We start from the raw sequence: 16,834 nt of genomic DNA, 5'->3' as shown, positions 1-16,834 counted from the left end.
ATACCTTCCCCGACTGTCAGAAATCAGAGTTCCCCGCACAGGTGCCGGAACTCTGATCTCTGACAGCCGGGAAAGGTATCCGCGACGGACGCAGACAACCCCCGCTGCCAACTCCACCTCCTTCCGGCTGCAGCGGAAGGAGACGTCAACCCGCTGCCCCGGCAATACAGCAGGAATTTGGAAGCACCGGTAAGTGTGTGTGCGTGTGTGTGTTAAATGGGGGACATAGGGCATTTCTGGAATGCCTTATACCCCTATATGCCACTCTGGCACTTAGGGGGTTAAAAGGCATATTATGGGGCAGAGTGGCATATAGGGAGTTATAAGGCATTTCAGGAAGCAGAGTGGCGTTAAGGGGGCATTTAATAGAGCACTCTGCCTCCTGAAATGCCTTATAGAGTGCTCTATACAATGCCTTTTAACTCCCTTAATGCCACTGCCTCCTGGAATGCCTTATACCTCCCTATATGCCACTCTGCCCCATAATATGCATTTTAACCCCCTAAATGTCAGAATGGGATATAGGGGTATAAGGCATTTCTGGAGGCAGAGTGGCACATAGGGGGTCAAAAGGCATACCATGGGGCACAGTGGCATATAGAGGGTTAAAAGGCATATCATGGGCCACAGTGCCATATTGGTGTGGCAAGCCTGGGGGCAGATGTGCGTAACTGGGGGACAGGTTGGAAAATACAAGGAAATAAAAACAAAAAAAATATTTTTCTCAATCATAGCTTTTATTTAAAAAAATAGTTTACATGAATTAACATTTACTGGTAAAACTTTTTTCCTTTAGGGTCGTCTTATATTCAGGCTTTTTCTTTTTTTCCTAAGTTAATATTCAGATTTTGGGGGGTCGTCTTATAATCAGGGTCGTCTTATAATCGAGCAAATATGGTACTTTGTTTTCCATGTATACTCTTTGATCCTTGATTGACTTAATTATAATGTATCAGGTTTTCTTCACCTTTGTAATCTTCATAAAATTAAAATAACACCTATATCTGCTTCTGCAGTGGTGAAATCAAGCCTGTGTGTGGCTTTCCAATAGAGAAATATTCTGCTTCTACAGGCTTTCCTTTTTTGCCTTATTTGTTAGGGTTCTATCATATCACTGAATTAGATTATAATCTAGACGCGTTAAATTAGTTCTAACCCACACCCAGGTTGACTCAGATAGCCAGAATAAATATAGAAATCAAGGCTATGAGGAAACACATTAAATCAAAGGGAAATCTGTACACAATTGAAGGAAAAAACTAGGACTAGTCTGTATTTCTGTCAGGTTGTAGAAACCAAATTATTTGTACTAGAAAATCAAAGGATGTATTTCATGTATGAAATAATGTGCTTGCGTACAGTGCTGCAGCAAATAAGTGTTTGAGTGGTTAGCCTCCTAAATCACTTTTATGGCGTTTATAATGAGCCGTGGTAGACATGATTGAGATCTGTGACTCGGGTTATTACAGCCGCTGCAGAACCTGATGGGAATCTTCCTCCGGTCCTTTTATTAATTTGGAATGTATTTCAGGGCTACAGACATTGATTTGATTTTTACCCCAGATGCTGAACTTCTTCTTCCTCTTATTTCCTTCTTCAGTCTGTGCCTGCAGATGCGATAGATGAACTACTGGGTACCCTTGAAGGACCAGAAGTAAATGTTCCACAGTCTCCAGAATACACTGGTCCAGAAGTAACGGTAATATTTAATATGAATATATATATATATATGTGTGTGTGTGTATGTCACTACAAAATTCTATTATTCAGAGAGGCTACTTAATATTGTCTAATAATTGTTTTTGAAAACAAGAACAGAGGATAGACCCCTTCTATAGGAGGTACACACAAGAAGAGAGAAATATACCAAAGCACTGTAAATCCAAAAGTAAAAGATATACATTTATTTCAAATACACTCACAAAATAATAAAAGCACTGAGAACCAGCTCAAGTGCAAGCACATGTAACAGCAAACGGATGACCGGTATGTAATGTTAACAATTTTATTTCTCCCTAGCTAACACAGAAGACAGACACTTATTTTTATTTTTTTTAATGTTTAACTTTGCAATTTATATGTAATATCCCAAATACCAAGCACAAAATGGACAAAAACATATCGCTTTCGAATTCCCGGCCAAAAAGCAAAGATGCAAAATGGACTCCATAACGCATTAAAAATAAAAAATTTTGGGGTCTAGACTGTTCCTTTAAGATTTCACAAAATTCCATAAGGGTATAAAGAAAAATACACATAACTTTATTGATGATTCTTTTTTATCACTTACCAGGAAATTGTTACAGCATCGTACTTGGAAGAACTTGGGAAAAGGGACCATACTATCCCCCCAGAATACAGAAACTTGTTGGATGTGAGTAGTGCGTGTTCTTCGAAGTGCATGCATCTGAGATCAGCATCCTTGGGATGTCTGCAATTGCATTTAGTGCAGTATAAAAACTTCTTGTGTTAATTCAGGTCAGCATTTTTAGTAAATATGACCAGTGTTTTCTTTGAATAACACATTGTTACCAAAATATATATTTATACAAGAATATGTATGTGTGTGTACGTATTTATTGAATTAACGGATTTACTTAGCGCTTGACGGTATACAGAAGAGCAAAAGGGGAGGTACAATAAGTGCTGTCATATAATAAGTCATTTCTACATACCTTTCCTATGGGGTACAATTAGTATGACTGTATTAAATTGTAAGCTTCATGGGTCAGGGATCTCCTAAGTAAAGTACATTTTATATATATATATTATATACATACAAAAAATACAGCTGTATATTATATGAAGTACTTGATTTGCTTGCTCATATAATTTCTTTCTAGGGAAAAGATCATGGTAAAGACATCCCACCTCCAGTACCTGCTAAACAACCTCCGGTATGATATGAACAAAAAAGACAGACATTACATGAATAACTGAACTAATCACGCCGAGTCAATATTATATAGACACCCGTATGCAGTTAACTTTCTGATTTGTGGTCTTTCTATTAAGTCTAATGTTTTTTTCCTGATCTGAAAATACTAATAAGCCAAACATGTTTGCACATGACCACTTTTACATGACGTATTACTCGATTATCTGTATTCTTAAACTGTCTCAGCGTAGATTAAACTGATTTATATACTGTTTTCCAAATCATTTATTGAGGCAGCTTGCATTATACACTGTCAAAAATCTGATGTTTCCTTTTGTTCTAAATGTGCTCGCATTCTAAAGAAACCCAAATCAACATCTAGATGTCTGATCTGCTTTACACATCAGTAAATACTGTCATTTTCTAAGAGTCTTGTCTCTAGTGTTAAACATATGTGTTGCTGAGAGTGTTCTGCATTGAGCTTACCTTCCACATGTCGTGGTTCTAGATTTACTGGTCCGTGTAGCTGTCTTCTCCAATCTTGTGGGCTTCGTGGGCCGATTGGGGAGAGCCTCAGATCAAGGCCATCCTATATATAGTGCAAAATGGGACAGTTGCTTCTGGCCCCACCATCCCGCTTGCCCTGCACGATGGGGCGGATACCACAAATGTTTCCCTTGGTACCCCCAAGATGCTGAGGCTCCCAGCTTCTTTTAAACACCCTGCCAGATTCCAAAATCGGCAACATCTGATATCCCCTGACCAGCCCGGGGAGCTGTCAAATCCATAAAGGTCTGTCTAATGTCTTGGTTATAATTCCTTGCTACTTATTGCAGCCTATGACTGACACGGAACTTGCTGATGAGTTCTCAAAGGACTTCGGATGTTCGTCTGCTCCAGTCGTAGAGCCGGAACCAGCCATTAAGCCCAAAGTATGTTTTAATGATATTTTTATAATAACCCAGCAATGGAACACAGTAGTAAATCCTATATGAATATTTTGTATGTCCCTCATAAAATTCTCTAATAGGGGAGGGATGTAATGATGAATATAGGGCTGTAAGAAACTGCTAAGACTTATAGACCAAATATTATCAAAATAATTAACATTCATCTGCCTTATAATATGTAAATATATTTAATAATAAATATTATATATAAAAATGGCAGGCCTATGTACTCAGTGTAATTTGGGAATGCAAATGGTTCATTGGTGTCTGCATCCTATGGCAGATATATGTTTGGGCCGAGAGAACAGGTTCACATGTAAAAAAAATATAAATATTATTAAAAAATGTACAGTAAGAGCACTGAATGTGACACTGAGGAGTTTGGTTAAATAGGGTTAGTTTGGTCAATTAACATCCACAAAAGTTTTTTTATATTTATTTAACATTTAGTGTAAAGATGTTGTTTTTTTAATTATTCATATAATTAATATCATTATTATTATTTTATAAAGGAAGCCAAACAACACCAACAGAGCCAGCCGGATAAAGTTGTTGCCCCTTCTGCATCGTCCGTGCGGTCTGCCGCCGCTGCGCCCTCAGTATGTAGCCTCCAACTTCATCAATTCCTTAACAATCCACAAGTCTTAGAGAATTGATCACCTCAAAAATAATTTGCATTTACCAGTAAAATCAGCAAAAATCTGCAGTATTTTTATCCAACTAGAGGTGACACATTTACCTTTATCTGCCACAGATTTTGTGATATTTTTTATTATTATTGAAGCAAACTTTTTGCTTTTTGTTTGTCAGTGTATCCGTAATTGTTTTGTGGATGTTTAGCTTAATTTTACGTCACGGATGCTTAGATCTGTGGCAGTCTTACAATTTCCAGCCATATACAACTTACTTTAATCCATAATTACTTTTTAGTGTATTGAACTGAAAAAGGAAAGTGGCTATGTTAAGGCTCTATGGGGTAAAGCATAAAAAGTAACCACTAAAAAAATGATCTTATCACCATAGCAACCAAGGAAATGCTTCTGCAGACTGGATTGGTTGCTGTGACAATAAGACTACTTTTCAAACTTTGAAATTAATTAATTGGTGTTAACGGTGGTGAAAAATGCATGGCGTCTGTCTAAACCCATGTTTGCAACTGTAGAAAGATAAAACACACACACAGCGCATCGTTGCCTGATTGATTTAAACATGTTCCAACACTGCAGGTATTATAACTCATGTTTTTGCTGTTAGAATTTAGTTTTCACCCTATTCATATGATATACTAGCGATAATAACCGGCATCAATTGAACTAACTGCTTCAAAGAGTTTGTAACAGTGATAAGTAATGAAGGCTTTCTGTAATGAACTGACTTCATTGATGAAAACCCTTAACATTGTTAATTGGGTAGTTGAATTGATACTTGTTTATGTTGCAGGCATGAATACCAAAAATATATATTCAAATAATGAGTGTTAGCCACATAAATATTTTAAAATATTATTATTTATTAGTTTCTATAGCAACGCTGTCTGCGTTTCATCCCTGTGTATTGTCATTTTGCTGTAACTGTGTTGTTTTAGGGTGAAATGGACAGTGCGTTAGATGAATTAATGGGTACACTTGAAGGACCTGAGTTCAGCGTGCCAGAACCTCCGGTATACACAGGACCAGAAGTCACGGTACGCTATATTTCATAGTGGAATATATTGTAACTCTATTTTCACTATTGATCATCCGTTGGAAAGCATAAAAAAAAAACATTTCAGTAAAAACAGACTATCTTTAGTTAGCTGTATGTTGGTGAAAGTAAAAACCTCCTTTTTAATGCAGGAAACAGCCACAGCATCTTATATCGAAGAACTGGGTAAGCGGGAAAGCTCAATCCCTCCAGAATACAGGCACTTACTGGATGTGAGTAGAATGATGACTTCTACTAAATCACTCTATAAAGTAAAAATGAATTTAATCTGTACACATCACGTCGTGTATTTCCTAGGGAAAAGAAGATGGAAAGATAGCACCACCTCCACCACCTGCAGAAAAGGTACAAACAAAAACTCTAAAATATATATATTTTTTTACTAATCGGCTTATCTTACCTCACGATTGCTGGACCCATTGGTCATTGACCTAATCTATCAGCATATTATATATATATATATATATATATATATACATACAAATGCAGAGTTCTCTGCTAGTGGTTAATATAATCATTATATCATATCTGCTTCTCAGCCTATGAGTGAGGATGACCTTGCTGCTGCGTTTGATGAGGACTTTGCTTGCCCTCAACCTACTACTGTCCAGCAAACCCCGTCCAGCAAACCAAAAGTAAGTTGTGCCCCTGCCCCCCCATTCTTGTAGCCATTTTACTGGTGCATTATTCTTGAGTAAAGATCTTTATTTGTGTGTTTGTCTCATTTAACAACATCCTTATGTAATATGTTTACTAAACTACTCTGGTTGCATACATTGTTTTAGGACTCTTCATCTGAGAAAAGTAAGAATGAAACAGTGGTTTCTTCTAGCTCGTCTGCTGTTCAGTCCGCTCCCGTCCTTTCTGTAAGTACCAGACACCTGCTTTTCCAATGTCGTACACCTTGTCTGGATGTTTCCTTTTTAGGCTTACATATTGTGTTCTGTGTCTTTTCTGTTCTAGAAACCCTCTGCCCCCAAGGCTGATCCACTGGATGCTTTGTCTGGCACTTTAGGAGTCCGACAGGAAGACCCAAAAACCAAGAAACCTGTTGCAGATGCAGTAAAGGTAAAGAATCTCAGAAACTAAAATAGTGCCAATTAGTAACTGCTTCTAGAAGAGAAAGCTTAGGATGTGTCAGCATTTGCCCTCCTGCCCTGGCATTAGTCCTACCCCTAAAAAAGGTTTTGACAAAAACAAAAATGCTATTTTCTTTTGCAGGAAAAATCTGATAAAGGCAAAAAGGAAAAACTTGGTGAAGATGAAGAAACTATACCTCCAGATTACAGGCTGCAGGAAGTCAAGGTAATTCATATACGTTTGTGTCTTTCATTCTTAGAAAATGAGTTGTATACAATTTCTACATTATTTATATTTAATGGAAATTCCTTGTCATTTGTGGTCACGGTTGGTGCATTGTATTGACCAAACATATGATAATTTATCTTCTTGTGCATTAATTCAGGATAAAGATGGAAAACCTTTATTGCCAAAAGCTGAAGAGAAGCCAAAGGTTGGTTCTATTCCATTAAACTGTACGGTTAAACCTTTTGTAGCTAAATTTGTCCATTACACACCACAAACACAGCAAGCTGTATACAACCATTCACTGATCATTAAAGATTTTAATGCATCTCAAAGGCTTTTTATACAAATAAAATACAATAAAAAACAAGGGATGTCTCCCCCCCCCCCACTAATTCTGCTAGTTTTAATGAAGCGTTTTATACACCAAAGAACTGACCGTTTAACTCTTACCCTACATGTTGTACTTAGAATCCTCAATGGATGATCTATTCACTTCCCACTAGATCAATTTCCTTCCTTCCTTCCCTTAACTTACTTTATTTAACTGTAAATAAATCATGAAAAATAGCAAATTATGGTCAATTGAATGATCCCTCTTAATTTTGATTGTTTTTTTTTTTTGTTTTTTTTTTAATAAATTAGCTGCTTTTTCAAAATAAAAATATCAACTGTACAAAATGCTATATTTTTTGTCTTAACTTAGAACTGTGTATTTTTCTGTTTTGTTAAAAAGGTAGTGCGTTTTTATATATTTTCCATTTACTCTGGAAATATACTGGATACTTCATCCTGTTGATTGCACGTGCTTTTGTTTGTAAAATGTTGCTAAGCAATTCTTTTTTGTAGCCAGCGTTGGGCGCATGATCAGATTTCACTTGTATTCTTTACTGTGCATCACATTTCATCCAGGCCCACAAAGCCAGTATCATTTCTTTCCCTGAGTCTGCACACACAGGGCTGTGCACCCTTCTGTCTCATTCAGACGCTTGGTTTCATTCCTTCTAATATGCAGGCGATGACCGAGGATGAGCTGTTGGATGCTCTGACGGAAGACTTTGTCACTTCCCCCGCAACAACCCCGAAGACTGCACCATTGCAAAGCTCTGCAGTGAGTACCCATGCTACAAAGAAATGAGTTGCTCATCTGTCTATCGCTAAAGAGTTAATAAAAAAGTATCTGTTTTTGTGTGTTGTAACATTGAATATAGGATGTTTCCCCAAGTAACTTTTAACTTATAAAGTAATTATATTACGGTCCCAATGGGGAATAATAAAGATGACTTTTTGGTGATTATCTCTTTTTCCTGTATTGTAGATTGAGTACTCTGTTTATACAGTTTACTTTTAAATATAACATATATATATATATATATATATATATATATAATGTGTTTTCTAATCAGGTTTATATTTATAAAGTTTTAATGTGTGATTAATGAGCACTTTTTTCTATTAAACTGCAAAACATCAGTTTGCTAAACTGGACAATCTGTCCCATTAAAGAAATTGATCATTTGTGTCGTATAGAAAGAAGCTACAAAACCATCCGTATCTGATGAAGTTGTGTCCTCTTCCAAAGTGTCTACGGTGCAATCTGGAGCTCCTCAGCCTTCTGATCCAGTGAGTTGTTTTTAAAAAGTCAGTTATCTGTGTTTTTTTTGTGTTTTTAATAAAATTGACATATTTCTTATCGAGTAAACAGCATATAAATTGCAGTTACATGTTATTTCCTCTAGGTGGCCTATTTTACATATACTGATTTTTTTTTTTTCTGTTTATGTAAACTTGCCCTATTTCACCAAAAGTAAGGTTTGATTGTATTTAGCACAAAACTCTAAAATTCTAGCCTTGTCTCCAAAAGTAGTGTTTTATTTTTTTTTTACACTGGAGTTAATGCAGAAACAGAAAAAACACACAACAGCTTTTTATGGTAACTTCTGCAAACCGCATATTTTAATATTTCAATATTAATAAGTTATGCAAGTAAAATTGGTGAAAAAAATAGAATTCTACAAAAAATCTTATTATATCTACTCTATGTTGTCAAATTTGACTATAATTCTTTTAATCCCATTAATTTCCCCAATTTATTCCAAAATTGTAGGATATAAAGATCCCTGATGATGCTTTGGATCTTCTGTCTGGTTCCCTGGGATCTAGAGAGGCAGACCCTGATGAAAACAAACCTTTAGTTGATGTAGTAAAGGTGAGTAAAGACATTACCAACAGTGTACGATTAAGATTACAGCTATATAGTCTCTATAAATTATAGGGAAAGGATTATGACGCATTGTTGCATGAAAATCTTATGTAGTACTGACTAAAATAGTTTTGTTTTTTTTGTATAATTTACTTAGATTATGATATTTTATCAAACTATCTTTGTGACCTATATTGTCCTCTGTACATGGAGGTCATTGAGACGATGGGTGACTTATACACCCAGCCAATGTTCCCTCTAAGATGTGTGTGTGTGTGTGTGTGCGCGCGCAGGCACACGTTTTGCAAACAGCGCATACGTGCGCGCAATAGGGTAACGTTTCTTCTGGGTCGGTCTTGACACCAGCCATCCAAACATAAGCATGGCCGCATCTGACAGTTTGTGCTGCACCGGATATGAGGCCGTATCAGGCGTGGTGCTAACGGACAGCCGCGCAGAGCGAGACCTCACCACAGACTGCCAGACTCAGAAGCTGAGGACGGGAGGTGGCGGGAGATATGTTTATGGGAATATGAAGGGGATCCGCTAAGGAAAGGTAAATGCTGAGTGGGTATGGAGATGATGAAAAGTGAAATCTTATCCTGTTAACCATCATCCTTCACATGTATTACGTGAATACCTATTTTTAATGGAAAAGGCTTTTGCGTAGTAGTGGGATGTACAATAGTCAAGCATTCACCCTCTGGTTTTTTTGTAGGAAAAAGCCAAGTCTGAACATGTTGATCGACTCGGTGATAGAGATGACACAATCCCTCCGGAATATAGAAATCTGTTGGATGGTAAAGACGAGAAGGTAATTCTTGTACTTGCCAAAACATGATCTAAGATTTTCTGGTTTTCATTAAATTAAATGTGTATCTTACCTCATTTACAGGGACAGCCTATAAAACCACCTGCAAAGGAAGACGTCAAGCCTAAGGTAATAATAATAATAGTTTATGTTGCATTTGATATAATGTGCTCTGTCATAAGCCCACCCATGATCATTTTTTCCATTTCCACCATTCTGTAGTGTAATTGGTATCACCAGCTGTTTTTCTGTTCATCGCTACCATGCCTTGATTTTTCAGCTTTGTTAAATTGAAGCCATGAAAGACTCATTACCAAAATACCAAACCCTACCATTCTGTAAAATGTTTTAGTGGGAATACATCATAGTTGTGTTCTTGCTTGCATTGTTGTTGGGTCCTTGTAGGAAGATGGATAGTATGACACACTATTAGGTTCTACTGCACTGCATCATTTATCAGTTTTCCGGACATGATGAGCACCCTCGAGAGCCTTATCTATCCTGTAAAACAGCCAGAGAATCCCAGACGAGACTATAAGGAAATTCTCTTTCAACTAAAGTAATGCCCGTCTTGCTTGGCAATATACAGGTTAAGTCTTCGTATATTATGTTTCAATAGCAGAAGAAAGGCTCCTGGTATTAACGTTCACTTATAAGTGTAGCCAAGTGTCTGTTCTCTGCTCTAGATTACATAGTAAAGTGATATGGCCTCTCATTTATGATTCAGGACCCATTGGATGATAATGCAGCTATTGATGCTCTTTCAAGTGGCTTTGCATCTTGTGATACCAAACAAGCGGAAACCCCTCAGCAATCATCAAAGGTAATACATTATTTAGCATGTTTTATGTTACCAGGTTCATTAAAGCTTAAGGAGGATGTTTAGCCACAGAATCATTTTTTTTTATAAATACACTGTGCTAAATACTGCAATAGGGACCAGAATTATTTGGTTATGGGATAATCTCAGATAACAGGTCTGTCTTCTCAGCTGTCTCCACTCCATTGTTCAGGATTCTCCCCTCGGTTTCAGAGCACTTTTGGTCCGTTGTTCAGGCTTCCCCAGAGCAGTTGTGCTCCCTTTTCCGGAACCGCGGGGAGAATCCTGAACAACGGAGTGGAGACAGGTGAGAAGTTATCAGAGATGATCCCATAACCAAAAAATTCTGGTACCAAGCATTTCAGATAAGGGATACTCAACATGTGTGTGTGTGTACATGTGTATGTATGTTGATAGGGTAGGACTAGTATATAGTAGACTGGCATAGTTTTGTTGAATTAGTATATAGTTATTTAACGTGATTAAATGTGATCAATGTGCTGACATTATAATATTATTTCTGTTGTAGGACAAGACTGAGAAGAGTTCTCCTAGCACAGCAGTTTCCCTGTCTTCAGGAAAGACTCCTGACCCTCCAAAGGTAAGACTAATAGGACGCATTTTATCTAATTTTGACGTGGTGTGTACATTACAGACTAACATATAACTGAGCGCTAAAGTTTTAGTTTAAGAAATAATAGCAATTGGAAGATCCACAGTACACACAGAACCATTATATTCAAGTAAAATACAAGTAGAGAAGAATGTAGAAATCAAACTACGAAAAAAATTCACTTCCAGATTAACAGTAAAAAAAAATATCTATACATCTAGGAAGTTAAGACTGCACGTAATCAGCGGACATGTATACGTATATATGTGTGTGTGTATATATATATATATATATATTATATATGCATTTATGCCACTAGGGCATAAAATCAGCAAAGAAAAGATAGATCAGATCCTGTCCAGAAGAAAGATATTCTTCATTGTAGCAACAGGGTATAGACCAGCCACCTAATCAACAATCCTCTAGCGGTCACTTCAAAGGGATTCACACACTCTCATCCCTGACAGAGATCATTTCAGAGCCAATGGCCCTGTTCCAAGGACAAGGACTTTTCTGCTCCTACCCTAGAATCTTGAATTGATCAACCGCAACACTTAATAGGACTTTTTGCAATGTGTTTATTCATGGCTACTCTAAGAATGTTGTCTATTAATAAGGAATTAGGAGATGTATGTATATTTAATATAAATACGTGTGTGTGTGTGTGTATATACCCCCCCCCCCCCCATTTTCCAGAGGTGTCTAGTGGGGCAGCTCTGTCATAGAAGCCCCGGGCAGCAGCGGAGGTTGTCTGCGTGCATTGCGCAGACGTTCACCGGCTGCCAGAGAGGAGGATGCAGGTCACCTGCAGCGCTGCGGGGGATCTGGATCTTAGTCTTATAGTCAGACCTCTATTTAAGGTCTGATTATAAGACGACCTTGAACATAAGACGAGGGGTATTTTTCTGAGCATTTACTCTTAAAAAACCTTTGTCTTATATTCGAGCAAATACAGTAATAGAGCATATTGGCCTCAAAAATTGCTCCAGCTTTGTCTTGGTTATTTTCCCCTTTGTACAGATAATCATGTGATTGCATAGCTACCTAAACATATTGTGTATGTTAAGATGGTATATTCCTTATTTGTTGTAGGACAAGAATAAGAGTTCTTCTAGCACAGCACCTGCTCAGTCTACAGTATCCGATCCAGCAAAGGTAGTGTTAATTAACTATCTGGGTTATGTATAAGCTGTGAACCAGTCTAATTAAGTACTATTACATTCATATGCATTTTAAACTGACAGCCACTATATTTAAATATTCATTATATTTTAAATCTTTTTACAAGAAGCATTCAAATACTGTGTGTTTTCCTTTACTTTTTGAGCAGAGTTTTTAAATAATGAAGCTCTGGATTCACAGGCATTTTAAAACTTGCCTTATGTCGTATTTGTTGAAGACGCAATTGTGAAATCTATTTCTTTCCTGACTTTAGACTCCAAACCAGATCTCTTCAAAGCCTAGCAACCAAAAAACAGGCAAAAGCTAGACTGATGGTAAGGACAACCACATTCTTTTAAAAATGATCCTGCAGATCTGGCGTGAACTTTTTCTGTCATGTTTCATTATGTAAACTGAAATAGTCCACAGGGGCCTAGGGTCAATAAAGTCACGTTTACAGATTGAGCACGATCCTCTACAGCTCAGGAACAATATTCTGATGAAGTGTGACGTTTACAAATGAACCCAACAGATATCCCCAAAACAAAATAAAAGTCTAGCTCCCAATTGGAGCCATGTCTGGCTTATACTTTGCTGGCCCAGACTGACCAGACCAACAATTCGCTGACTTCTCTGCCAGACCCAGCTAAGCCGGGCTCCGGAGACCTCCCCAGACAGCACACAGCAGGTTTGCCACACTTGGCTCGGAGATTTTCTTCAGGGCCTCTCCTTGCACTTGGAGCACAGGAGAACCTCCTCTCCCCTCAAAGGTCTCCCTCTTTGGGCTTTAGGGGATTTAAATGTCCAGACTCCAGTGATTATACCTGATGGAGGCTTCATCCTGGAGCTTGCAGATCTCCCATGAAATTTCCACTGTGAAGGGGAATGGAGCATTGACCCACTCTGCTCTCCAACTGCTCCATCCCAGAGACCCATAGAGACGATTTGTGTAACGCCTGTGCACAAAATCCCAACAAATAATCTCCTTGGGGCATCCAGCATCACTATAATATATATACTGTAGATACCATGTCTCCTAATTATGTTGCAGCTGGGATACAAGTACTGCATGTTTATGATATTTTTCAACTTTTATATACGATCTGTTCATTCACAGCAATTTTTCTCTTATAGGTCAATGTATATAGTTTTCATAGCACTTGAAGAACAGCTTGGGAAGAACAAGAGGTTGCAAGCATGTGGTTGTGACGAGCAGCCACTTTCGGCTATTCCCTGGCACGTTTGAGGAAGTGCTTTCTGTTCGTTTTCTTTTTGGGTCATACATCTTTTTCGGTTGTTTTTTTCTTTTCCAGATTTTGGAATGGGTAAAGCTTTTATATTTGTAATTATAAGAAATATATATCACTATGAACTTGTCGTGTTAATGACAATAAGCCTGCAACCTTTGTACAATTAGTCTGATTGCGTATACTTGCAGGGTAACTAAGAACCATGTAAAGCTTACTATAGTTTGGGATTCCGTCAGTGCTGTTGCTTTAACCTTTATGTATAAAGAGGGTAAATGGTCTAATGAGTGCCTGATAAGAAATTTGTGGGAAAAGCTCAGCTCCAGATATGATATGTAAATGTTTACATGAATAGTGCCTTTTTTGCTTAATATCCCATTCTCTAACTTCACCCTTGTTATACTTAAGTCCTTATACTGTCTACAAGAATATAATATGGCCGCTAAAATGTTGCTTATCCTAAGCAAGTTTTATTCTGCAGAAGGTTGCACTGATTCCTTTTTGACATGAAACACTAGGTTTGGATTGAATTATGCTATGGAATGGATAAATGACTATTACCAGAGTCATAGAAGGTCTATAGTCAACCAGCAGATTGACAGCAAGTTAATTCATCTGATGAAAGGACTATGTTGCTTTGACTTGTTAACTGTGGAACATCATTGGAAATAAAGATTTTCCCTATGTCTTGGTGCATTGTAACCGTGTAATGTCATGATTTTCCAGAAAAGTAACAGCAGCCGTGTGTATCATTTATGCGGTATATCTCCATCACAAAGTAAAAAAAAAAAATGATCACGCATATCCAGACTTTTTTATTCCCTGCCATCTTTCTTTGCTATTTGTCAGACCGGGCACTTACCTTCCAGTGAGTTCCTCTGTATTGTGAGCATTTAACTTTCCATACATTGGATATCCATGAGGTTTGATGATGCAGAGCATTTTATCAACTAAGTAATGTAAAGCCACACACACGAAACATGTGCCTCAAGGACAAAAGAGCACATTAATTCTTAATCATTAATGAGGGAGCCCATTTAATCATGGGGAAAGGACAAATGTTTACACCCCATTTGACCTATACAAAACATTAGGCCTTCAAGAACAAGACTTGCAATATTTTAACACAGCTTATGTAGATGTAGATGTGTTTCTCACCACCATTAAGTGCCTTTCTTCCCTCCCACATCTATTTCAGATTGTCCAAGAGTACTCTGAGCTCTTTGGTTTTAAAATCAGCATCACAAACTCAAGTGCCTCAACTATTCATCTGTCTAGATCTGAGGTTGAATTAATTAAAAGATCATCCTTTCCCACACTTCCTTACAGTAGTTCACATTCCAATGGATCTTTCCCAAGCATAGAAACTGAATTATTTTGCATTGTTTTGTACTTCTGATCTGGAACGCTGGGGAAAGCATTTTATTTCTTGGGTCGGTAGGGTTAATTAATAACAAAAGATATACGATAGCAAGAGCCACCACATATTGCCCCTGACTCCAGGTAGGCATATGTCTTCCTAATCTCTTATTGTATTACTATGTTGCTCAATTTACTCAAATACAGGTGTGGCTTCTCTCACCAAAAGGTGGAATCAGACCTTATGGGCTTCGATTACACTCAATTCCATATCTGGATTCCCAAGCATGACAGGTTATCCCCTTGTACCCACTGCCCTGTTCAATTGAAATCACTGAGAATATCTATCAAACTGGCTTTTAGACATGGCGACTCAGCTGCTTTGTAACAGAGCATCCACCCAAATTCTGGATTCACAGGACTTTGACGAAATTGTGCCTCAGATGTGATCTCTGTCAAACTGATGTGGTGGTTATCGTTGAGTCTACGAGCATTAGAGATTTCTTCAATATACACAATTGCGTAGCTACGCTCAAAAGCTAGAGGTTCAAAAGGCAGCAGTATGCCCACATGACATAACCGATTTAATTATTAATCACTGTGCTGCGATTAAGCCAGTCCAGTAAAGTTTATTTCTCTCCTTACCAATTGCTTTTAGCTACACCTTTTCCTCCTATATGGGTGTAATGGAAGCCCCATAAACAGGAGCAGGAACTACCACTTGCCTGCCGGCTCTCATCCTGATGTTAAGCAGGACCATGGGCTCAATCGCCGCTTTCCTCACAGTGTCCAGAGACACTACACCTTAACCCCAAACCTGTTACAACCTGCTACCCCCAAACCTGTTCAACCTGCTACCCCCAAACTTGTTCAACCTGCTACCCCCAAACTTTATTGGCTGCCACCACCAATTTCTATTTAAGGTTTAAAAATCCCAAAGGAGGCTTTGGTAACCTCCCAAGCTCAAACCCTTTAAAAACCCAATTTGGTTAAAAAAAAAAAAATTACCGTTTTTATAATTTGGAAGTTTAATGTGATAACTCTGGCTTTCCCCGAAAGCTATGAGTTAAAAATTAGCGTACAATGACAGAACTGATTAATTTAAACTTAACCTGAGCATAAATGATCACAGAACTAATACAAAGATAACATACAAAACAAGGATAAAACACAGAAAACTTACATCAAAGTAAAAATGTGTGACAATCTCCCGATATAGGAGTCCCTTGTCCAAAATGAGCTGAGTTGTAAACCTTGGCAGCAAACTCCTGTCTGATATTTTAATATATCATATTCTGATGTTATGGTACCTTGTACATTAATAACTCTGGGGTGATTACGTCCCCTGTGTTATTACAAATGTACAAATTCACTTGGTTTTGCTGTCACAAGAGATCTATAGCAGGAAGGCTTACGGAAGTAGTATACTGACCTTGACCGGCCTTCTGGCTCACAGGCAGGTTGGCCGCTGCCTGACATCGATCCATACACAGCCAATCTGCCACTCCAGCAGCAGCTCAGGTGCTATGTTACGCGGCCCCCGGCTGGATATTCCCAGGCTTGTCGTAGCCAGCTGTTATTAGGCTGTTGCTGGCTTCAAAGTGCCAGGGCAGCTTTGTTATCCAAGTCTGGCCCTGACTTCCAGTCATTAAGGAATCAGTGTTTCACTTGCAAAGCTCTCATGTCAAATCCCATGTGTGTGTGAGTTGCTCCGAGGATAGGCTCCAAGCACAATATTAGTGTGTGTGTTAGTGTATTGTGTTAAAGTATGTGGGTTTTTAGA

The sequence above is a fragment of the Sceloporus occidentalis genome, unplaced genomic scaffold (genome assembly GCF_023333645.1).
Source record: "Sceloporus occidentalis isolate IW3139 unplaced genomic scaffold, rSceOcc1.0.p SCAF_16, whole genome shotgun sequence".
Lineage (NCBI taxonomy): Eukaryota > Metazoa > Chordata > Lepidosauria > Squamata > Phrynosomatidae > Sceloporus > Sceloporus occidentalis.
The sequence above is the reverse complement of the archived record's forward strand: the minus strand, read 5'-3'. Positions refer to the sequence as shown.